Genomic DNA, 9,467 nt, shown 5'->3' on the forward strand with positions numbered 1-9,467 from the left:
TTTCCAAAATGTGGGTTGGTATTCAAACACACATAATTTTACTTAAAAAAAAAGGCCCACATCTGGTGAAAGTGACCTGTAGGTATTTATAGTGAACAGAGCAGGTCCCCCTTGAAGAAAGAGGACTGTGGGGAGAGGAGGAGGCAGAAGCAGGGGTAAGAGCACCCCCCCCTTAACAAAGGCCGAGGAGAACCGGCAGACTCAGCATCCCCCAGCGCTGCCGGCGGTGGTGCCCACAGGACCCTGAGGCCGGAACTCATGACCCCCATGCCCTCCGCCCCGCTGCGGCTGCAGGGCCCCAAGTGTCTGATGGAGGAGGTCACTTCTGGCATGAACTGCGCGTGACAGATCCCGGGAGATGGAGGGGAGTTCACCACGAACATCGTGCTCCGGCAGGTTACGATGACGTGCTGTGAAACACATCCTTCAGACTGCAAGGATTACCCCCGCGGCTCCGTATTCAATGGCTCCCTCCTCCTAAGCCTTCATTTTTAAGAAGCAACTGTTTTAAGGATGAATTCGCTTCCTTTACAAGTGAGACTGACCCTCGATGCTGGGAAAACTGGAAAGCCACATGTAAAAGAATGAAAATGGACCATTCTTTTTCACCATTCACCGAAATAAACTCAAAATGGATCAAAGACCTAAAGGTGAGACCTGAAACCATAAGGCTTCTGGAAGAAAACGTAGGCAGTACACTCTTTGACATCAGTATTAAAAGGATCTTTTCGGACACCATGTCTTCTCAGAGAAGGGAAACAATAGAAAGAATAAACAAGTGGGACTTCATCAGACTAAAGAGCTTCTTCAAGGCAAATGAAAACAGGATTGAAACAAAAAAACAACCCACTAACTGGGAAAAAATATTTGCAAGTCATGTATCTGACAAAGGCTTAATATCCATAATATATAAAGAACTCTCACAACTCAACAACAAAAAATCAAACAACCCGATCAAAAAATGGGCTGGAGACATGAACAGACATTTCTCCAAAGAAGATATACTGATGGCCAACAGGCACATGAAAAGATGCTCATCATCGCTGATCCTCAGGGAAATGCAAATCAAAACTACACTAAGATATCACCTGACACCCGTTAGAATGACAAAAATATCTAACTCTAATAGTAACAAATGTTGGAGAGGTTGTGGAGAAAAAGGAACCCTCCTACACTGCTGGTGGGAAAGCAAACTGGTGCAGCCACTATGGAAAACAGTATGGAGATTCCTCAAAAAATTAAAAATAGAACTACCACACGACCCAGCCATCCCACTACTGGGTATTTATCCAAAGAGCTTGAAGTCAGCAATCCCAAAAGTCCTATGTACCCCAATGTTCATTGCAGCATTATTTACAGTAGCCAAGGCATGGAAGCAACCTAAGCGCCCATCAACAGACGAATGGATAAAGAAGATGCGGTACATATATACAATGGAATACTACTCAGCTGCAAAACGGAACAAAATCATTCCATTTGCAACAACATGGATGGCCCTTGAGGGAATTATGTTAAGTGAAATAAGCCAGATAGAGAAGGATGATCTCTGTATGACTCCACTCATATGAGGAATTTAAACCTGTGGACAAAGAGAACAGATTAGTGGCTACCAGGGGAAAGGAGAGATGAGGTGTGGGCACAAAGGGTGAAGTGGTGCACCTACAACATGAATGACAAACATTAAAGTACAACTGAAATTTCACAAGATTGTAACCTAACATTAACTCAATGAATAAAAAAAAAAAGAATGACCCTTGAAACCAAGAGGACAGAGCCGAGGGAAGCTTGTGTGCCTGAGGTGGCTCAGAGCTTGGAGAGACTGGACAGGCTTCTAGGCTTCCAGGCACCCATCTCCCTGGGTCCTCTGTGCACAGCTCTGGTCTTCTTATCCCCACTTACAGAGGAGGGAGACCAAGGCAGAAAGGGTGTGACTTGCCGGTCACAGAGCAGGTCTGGCCAGGGCAGAGGCCTATGGTGAGGAAGCCTGGGTCCTGATCAGGCCCACCCCCACCCCAGCGATGCCCGGTCCAGTCCCCACCCCACCCTGTCCTGGGGTCGGGATGTTGGCTGGCCCAGAGACAGGCCTGGAGTTGGTACCTGTCCTGCTGACCCCCTCCCTTCCTTCTTTCACAGGTTCGGGCTCCGGATCCTCCATCTTCTGGATGACATCCGGGCCCTGCCATGGGCAGTGGGCTTTCTGTGCACCTGTACCAATGAGCAGCAGCTCCCAAGGGGGATGCCCCCGCATGGCCAACAACCCCGCACCGTGCCCAGCCTCCGAATGTCCCCATGGGGTGGGGCTGAGGCCCTGAGAGGGCACGGGGCTGGCCCGGACTTGCAGGGCAAAACCCAGGCAACCTCTGGGTCCTGCCAGATAGTGGGCATTGGAGACGCTTCTGTGAGACACTGGAGCGGGCTCTGGGATGGGGAGGCCCCAGGCCCCACACGGGCAACCTCTCTCTGCTCCTGCATGTTGCACAGCTCCTGCTTCGTGTCAGCCTCAAGGCGCAGACCTGGGCAATGCGTCTTCAAGCTCTTGGGATCACAGACCCCTTTAGGAGTTTGAAGAAAGTCCCAGACCCTCTGCAGGCAAGGACACTGTGCACAGACTCACAACACTGGGGCCATAGCATCAGGGACAGCTCTCGGCCAGTCTCCAAAGTCAGCTCAGAATCCCAAGTGTGCAGTGAGTCATCAGGACCCCCCTTTGATGACCATGCTCCTGTGTGTGGGAACCAAAATACCTGTGCCTCCTCTGAATATGTGTAAAGAGTGCTGGGGGAAAGAGGCCCCTGTTTTTCACACAGTCCTCTCTCCCACACTGGGTTTATGGCTTTCAACACCCTTCTGAAGAGGGAAATGTCCAGAAGAGTTGAATTGAGGATGTTCCCTCTTCCCACCCAGAATGTCCTGCACCAGTTCCTGAGCGGAACATGCATACCATGGATGCCAAGTAGGATTCACTCGTCAGTGGGACTGGGGTGTCAGGAATGGGGTGGGGTGGTGCCTTTAACACAAATCTTAAATACCTAATAAGATGCAGAACGTTCAGACATCACCAACGTTTTCCCACCAAATTCCAGATTTGAGGAGACCCAGGCCTCTGCACCGAGATGAATAGGCACCTACTGTGTGCTAAGCATACACCCATTTTACAGATGCGGACACTGAGGCTCAGCAAGGATGGGTGACTTGCCCAGGTCACAGTATGTTGTGGAATCAGCCAGAGAAAGTGGGGGTGCCCCGTCGTCTGAGATGTGCTTTACAAAGCAGAGCACTCACCAACACTGCGCCGAGGCTGGTGGGGCGTGGAGAAAATGAGGGGCAGGAGAGCAATCCTGTGATGGGTCCCAGGGCTCTGAGCCTCCTGAACGGCAGCTTTACTGTTTCTGTTAAAAGAAGGAGAATTTGGTCTCCAGAACTCACCACCCATCTTGACTAACACTGATACACCTGCCTCAGGCCCACCCCCTAGCAGGTAACCAAGCTCTGAGTCAGGGACTGCCCCTGCTTTGCTCTCTTTGACATCTAGAAAAATTGCAACCAACCTGTGCTCCTCTGCCAGCAGATCCTTTGCCCTGCTGAGCTCCCTTCCCACCCCGCCCACCCCTCCATGGTCACGAGCACCGCCTCCATCCTCAGCTCTGCTATTGCGCCTGCTCAGGGCATGCTGTCACAGAAAAGGCCACTCATGATGCTTGTTAACACGGCCAGACAGACTTTATCCAGGGCTATCCCGACAGGTGTAGGGACCACAACAAGGAAAAGGGATTTATAGCCAAGGAGGAGATTGGAGTGGAGGCGTCTGTGGGTGGAAGATGACTAGGATGGTCAGGCGATTCTTACTAAGCTGACCTAACAGGACTCTTGCTGAAAGGAGGCCGGCCTGGGGCCTGAGACACCCTGGGGACTGTGGGGGATGAGGGATCTGATCAGATATCAAGGACATCAGGTATCAAGGGTGGGGCGTTCTCACTAAACTGACTTAGCAGGATTCTTGCCCTTGATGACAAGGCCCAAGGACAAGGTCCAAGGGCGTAGGGGAGACTGACTAAAGTTCGGTTAAGGAGCGAGAGTCTGTCAACCCCTGAAGCCTTCCTTCTCTTCTTTCCACTCTGAGGCTTCCCCGCTCCTCCCGTCTGCCTTGGAGTCTCTGTCAGGTGCAAGTGATGCTGGCCCACTCCCTTGCTCCAGTCGGCTCCGAATAAGCAGCCTTTGCTTGTTCTCATGTGGTTCCTTTTCAGTGATTCCCACAGCTGTATCCCCTGCTCCTAGAACAGCACCGGGAACCAAGGAGATGGTCCATAAATATTTGTGAACTTCCTGACTGAATACAGGAAGCCTTCCAAGACGCCCGGCGAGGTCAGCTCCCCACCCGGTGGACCCCCGAACCCCTGTGCTTCCCTTGGACACAGCACTGACCCCACCCCGCTGTGGGGCCATTCCCTTTGTAAGTGTCTGACTCCTGTCCCCTCCCCCAGGCTCTGAGCTTCTTGAGGGGGAGCCCTGTCTGGTAGAGATGCCTGGTACCCCGTGTTGGAACCCCGCCCATCTCCTCGTGGCCCTCCGTCCCCAAGGAAGCTTCCAGCTGCAAGCTCCTGCCACCCTCCGCTCAGCCAGCTCTAAGCAGACCTCGGGGATGCCCTGGAAGCAGCCCTCGGCCAATGGCCGATGAGAGTTGAAGGACCAACACCTCAGTTCCCTCCCGCCCCCTCCCTGTGGCATGATGCTTCTCCTGGAGGACACAGCGGGATTGAGGCCCACCTGGTGGAGTAGAACCTGCCCACAGACTTCCCGCGGCCCCTGCCCGCTCCCCACCTAACACTCCCGGCTGCATTCAAATCCTGCTCTCTGGGTCGGCTTCTGGGAGAACCCATCTAACACAGCACCTAAGCTGCTAGAGCACAGTAGAAATGAACTTGTCGTTCAAATGTGGGTCATGAGTTAAGAAAATGTGTCAGTCTGTGAAGGTGGTTAACTTTGGAGGAGTTTCTGTGTTTAGCCAGGCATGGGGAAAGGGTACCACTTTAGCCTGTCTTCCTTCCTTCCTTCATTCAGTAAACACTGTTGAGGACGCACCGGGCGGCATGCTGCTTGGGCAGTAGAGAGCCTACCATCTCTGGCAGATGGGAGATGCACGTCCCCAGCGATGTGGCCGCTGGCATGAGCCGGGGAGTGTCTGTCTGACTTTCCCAGGGCTCAGTGAATTAGCCCTAAAGGGTGGTTGCTCAAGTCTTCGGTGCTGGCTCCACGCTCTCCCGGCACTGCCAGTGGGCACAGTTCTGTTCCCCAGGAGCCAGAACCCTTGTAGGGAACGCATGTATGACAGAGCACACCCTGGATCCTGTTTTGGGGGCAGAGCAAATCCAAGAAGGATCTCATCCCTGGGGACCAGCAGCCGAGGCTGGGGTTCCGAGGCCTGGGCGCAGCAGGACATCTGTTTATTCAGACACACAGGCGTGAACCACAAGAATGGATGAACACAATGTGGTGGATACTGAGGGCGAGGAGAAATATCTTTTTCCTCTACGCTTTTAAGTTCTCGACTGGGTCCCAGGTTTAACAAAAGACAGATGAACGAGAAAGGCATAGAAATTTGTTAATGTAAGTTTTGTGTGACATGAGACCCTGCATATCCTTATGAAGGCCTGAAGAAAAGGTTCAACCTGTGTTTTGACGCTGGTTTGAAGAGTGGAAAGCGGCGGAAAGACGTGACAGGACAAAGGGTACACGTGTACTGAGCCGTGGGAAGCTCAGCAAAGCCTGTGGCTCAGGTGCCTCTCTGTGTCCCTGTATCTCTGCAGACAAGGAGGGCACCTCGCACATGAGGGTCCTATGACCCTCTTCAGGGAGTCACACAGTCCTTCCTGCACGTGCTGTTTCTCACGTCCTTCAGCTTAAAAGATTCAATATGCCCAAGTGCCCTATTTTGGGGTAGCATGTCCTGAATCCCATCGATACACACGATGGAATAGTACTCAGCCTTAAAAAGGAAGGAAATTCTGACACACGGGACATGGATGAACCTTGAGGACATCATGCTAAGTGAAATAAGCCAGTCACAAAAGGACAAACACTGTGTGATTCCACTCACATGAGGTCCCTAGAGGAGTCACATTCACAGAGGAAGAAAGCAGAATGGTGGTTGCCAGGGACCGGGGGAGGGGGTGTGGGGAGTTATTGTCTAACGGGGATGGAGTTTCAGTTTTGCAGGATGAAAAGAGTTCTGGGGATGGATGGTGTGATGGTTGCACAACATTGTGAATGGACTTAAAGCTGTGGAACTGCACATTTAAAAATGGTTAAAATGGTAAATTTTATGTTATGTATATTTTATCACAATGAAAAAAAAAAAAAAAGAGTGAATTATACAGCCAGAACTGGGAAGCTGGGCCAAGGATGCGGGCCGACAAGATAAAGTGAGGCTGACACTGGGCTCTTCTGGGTGGCCTACCAGAGGCCATCAGTGGTGGTCAGGAAATGTCAGGCAAGGTGTGTGCACGTGGAAGGGTCAGACGAGCCCGGGGCACTGAGCAGGGACTGCGGCGGGCACTGTCTTTCTGTGAAAGGATGGAGGCAGCTGGCTGGTTGATGGAGAAACCAAGGCCTTCCACAGTGCCGGTCCCCAGGTGCTGGAATTTGGCCATGGGCCTTGGCAGTGCAGGGAGGAGGCGAGTGGGTCCTCCTGGACACAGCATGCCCGTGCTGGCCAAGCACAGTCAGAGTGGGCCACTCTCTGTATTTCCAGTTCTACAGAAAAAAGGAACCCTAGAGCTCACGGCACCCACCTGCTCCCCTCCATGAAAGTCCAGTGACATTCAGTCAGCTCTCATCACTCGCAGCAGTTATGGTCTATGAGGTCACCATTTACCCTCCATTAGTGACTTCTGAATCGTTGCTCTTAGAGGAAATGCAGGGTTAGGTTCCTATGAGCTTCTGGTCACATTTTCATCAACTGATCCATACACACCCTTATGTTATGTGTGTTTTCTGCTTAAAGACCCCTTATTTGATATATACTGATGATTCATTAACGCTGAACTCGTGGCCATCAGCGCAATCACTGGTGCCTGAACAAAGCTGATCTAAAGTGTTTTTCTCTGCAGGGCCCATCACAGCCTGCTCGTGCTTGGGAACGCCAGATCAGCTCTACTCCTGGGGGCTGTTTGCAACAGCTGAGTCACCTACAAAAAGCACAAAAATGTGAAATAAATAAACAGACCACAAGAAGGACACTTGTTTGCAGCAGGAGAGCTGACACAAGACAGCAGAGTCGCCTGCTCGACCTCAGCTGGGAATGGGCATATTGGGCAACTCAGATTTTTTTTTCCTGCTCTAGGCATGTCCATAAACGACCCCAAAAGAGCTGTGAGTATTGACGTTGGAGTTACAAGTAAACTTTAGTGAGCAGGCAAATTCACAAACGCAGACGCTGTAAATAATGAGGGTCGACAGTTTCCATCCTGAGCTGGTCTCTCATTCTCATAGGTCTCTGGCCAGTAGTTGGGCCATTTCCTGTCCAATAAGAAGAACAGTGGCTGGGAATGTCATCTGGAAGATTATTATGGGCCCAGTAGACCTGCCTCTGACATTTGCAGGGCCCAGGGCAAGAGACTTGGGGTTGACCAACTGTCCCAGCTTGTCTGGACTGAAAGTTTTCCCAGGGTACAGGACTTTCAGTGTCCCAGGAAAGTCCCAGGCAACTGGTTCGAGCTGGTCACTCTACATGTCCTATGAAAACTATTTAAAAGTTTTAAATACAAACCATTTAATAGGACTGAAAATTAAAATCTTATTAAATGTTTTTACCAAAATAAAACGATTTGCAATTCTACTGTCTCACAACCAAGTTGCAAAGTAAAGAAGACGTGAAATTTAATGCATTATGGCCAGCCCTGTGAATATACAAGCTTAACAGCTTAATTTAATACAAACTTAATATTGCAAAATGCTCCTCAGCCTTTGTGGACAGCTACTGCCGATCTATCCCACGTTATATCACGGGCACCGGGTATTAGGACATAAAGGGCAGCAAGATAATGGACGCTTGCTGCTTATGGCAAACGCCACTTGATTATGCAACGCCCATTGCGTCCGTGCTGTTTGACAAGGATCTCACAAGTTAATTCTTCTTCTCTCTCTCCTAAATGCTCCACATGTCAGTCCTCCCCCTTCTTCCAAGCAGCATCTGGGCCTGATGTGAGCAGGGCACAACTACAAATCTTTGTGCCATGGGGAAGCCACCACCTTTTCTTTTGAGCAAATAAATCGAGAGATGTGGAGACATGTTTCTCTGGGGCCTGAACGGCAAGAGCAAGATGCGGGATGTTTATGGCTCAACGTGTTGGCAACTGAGGCTGGATCCTAACCAGAGGAAAGGCCATGTGTGGGCGCATGGGTGTGAGAAAGACAGACTCAGAGAGAGAGATGGGGACCCGGGGCAGGGACCCCTGCTGCCCAGGGCGCAGGGTGGTTGTTAGGTACTGAATGTGTGCGTTCCCTGCAAATTCATATGTTGAACCCTTAACTCCCAATGTGATGATAGTTGGTGGTGGGGTTTCGGAGGTAATCAGGTTTAGATGAGCTCATGAGGGCGGGGACCCTGGGTGGGATTACTGTTCCTGTAAGAAGAAGAAGAGACACTGGAGCGCTTGCTCTCTGCCATGTGAGGACGCGGTGAGAAGGCATCTGTCTGCAAGCCAGGAATAGGGCCCTCATCAGGAGCAGAATCAGCCAGTACCTTGATCTTGGACTTTCCGCCTCCAGAGCTGTGAGATGTAATGGCTGCAGTTTAAACCATCCAGCCTGTGGTACGTTGTTACAGCGGCCCGCGTGGTGCTGCCGGGCACTGCCCCACGCGCTGTCTGTCCATCACGGCTGACTTCACAATGACCCTCTGGGGTATAATAAAAAATAAATATTTGGGTTCTTTTTCATCTGGCTTCTAGCACACAGCTCCTAAAACTCTTGGAATCTCTGGAGGGATGGGTGTCTTTTCTATGCTAATGAGATGGCCGGTGATCCCTAAACAGCTTCAGGATGGGGGCCAGTCACCAGAAAGACCAAGGCTTGATTAGAAGGTTGGAACTTTCAGCTCCACCCTTGACCCCTGGGGAGGAGAGGGAGGCTGGAGACTGAGTTAATCACCAACGACCAATGATTTGATCAATCATGTCTATGTCATGGGACCGCCAGAAAAACCCCTCAGTGACGGGTTCAGAGAGTGTCCAGGTTGGTGGACACATCGACGTGCTGGAGGGTGGTGCTCCCAGGGGGTGGAAGGAACATGGAAGCTCTGTGCGTCTTCCCTCTGCCCTGTGCATCTCTTCCATTTGCCCGTTGCTGAGTTGTATCCTTTTATAATAAGTGGTAATAGTAAGTCAAGTGTTTTCCTGATTTCTGTGAGCCCTTGGAGCAATGGGAACCTGCAACGTTGTAGCCAAGCTAGACAGAAGTGTGAGGAACCT

General features: G+C 51.0%; 1 long non-coding RNA gene across 1 annotated transcript; it reads right to left on the reverse strand.

Moving 5' to 3' along the window:
* Positions 1-3,747, reverse strand: LOC103557942 (uncharacterized). The gene is made up of 3 exons (XR_011534510.1): positions 3,549-3,747; positions 3,283-3,389; positions 1-1,579 (listed from the first exon to the last, which is right to left on the reverse strand). It is a non-coding gene; the product is annotated as an uncharacterized lncRNA (long non-coding RNA).
* Positions 3,748-9,467: the final 5,720 nt, after the last annotated feature.

Source organism: Equus przewalskii, chromosome 29 (genome assembly GCF_037783145.1).
Source record: "Equus przewalskii isolate Varuska chromosome 29, EquPr2, whole genome shotgun sequence".
NCBI lineage: Eukaryota > Metazoa > Chordata > Mammalia > Perissodactyla > Equidae > Equus > Equus przewalskii.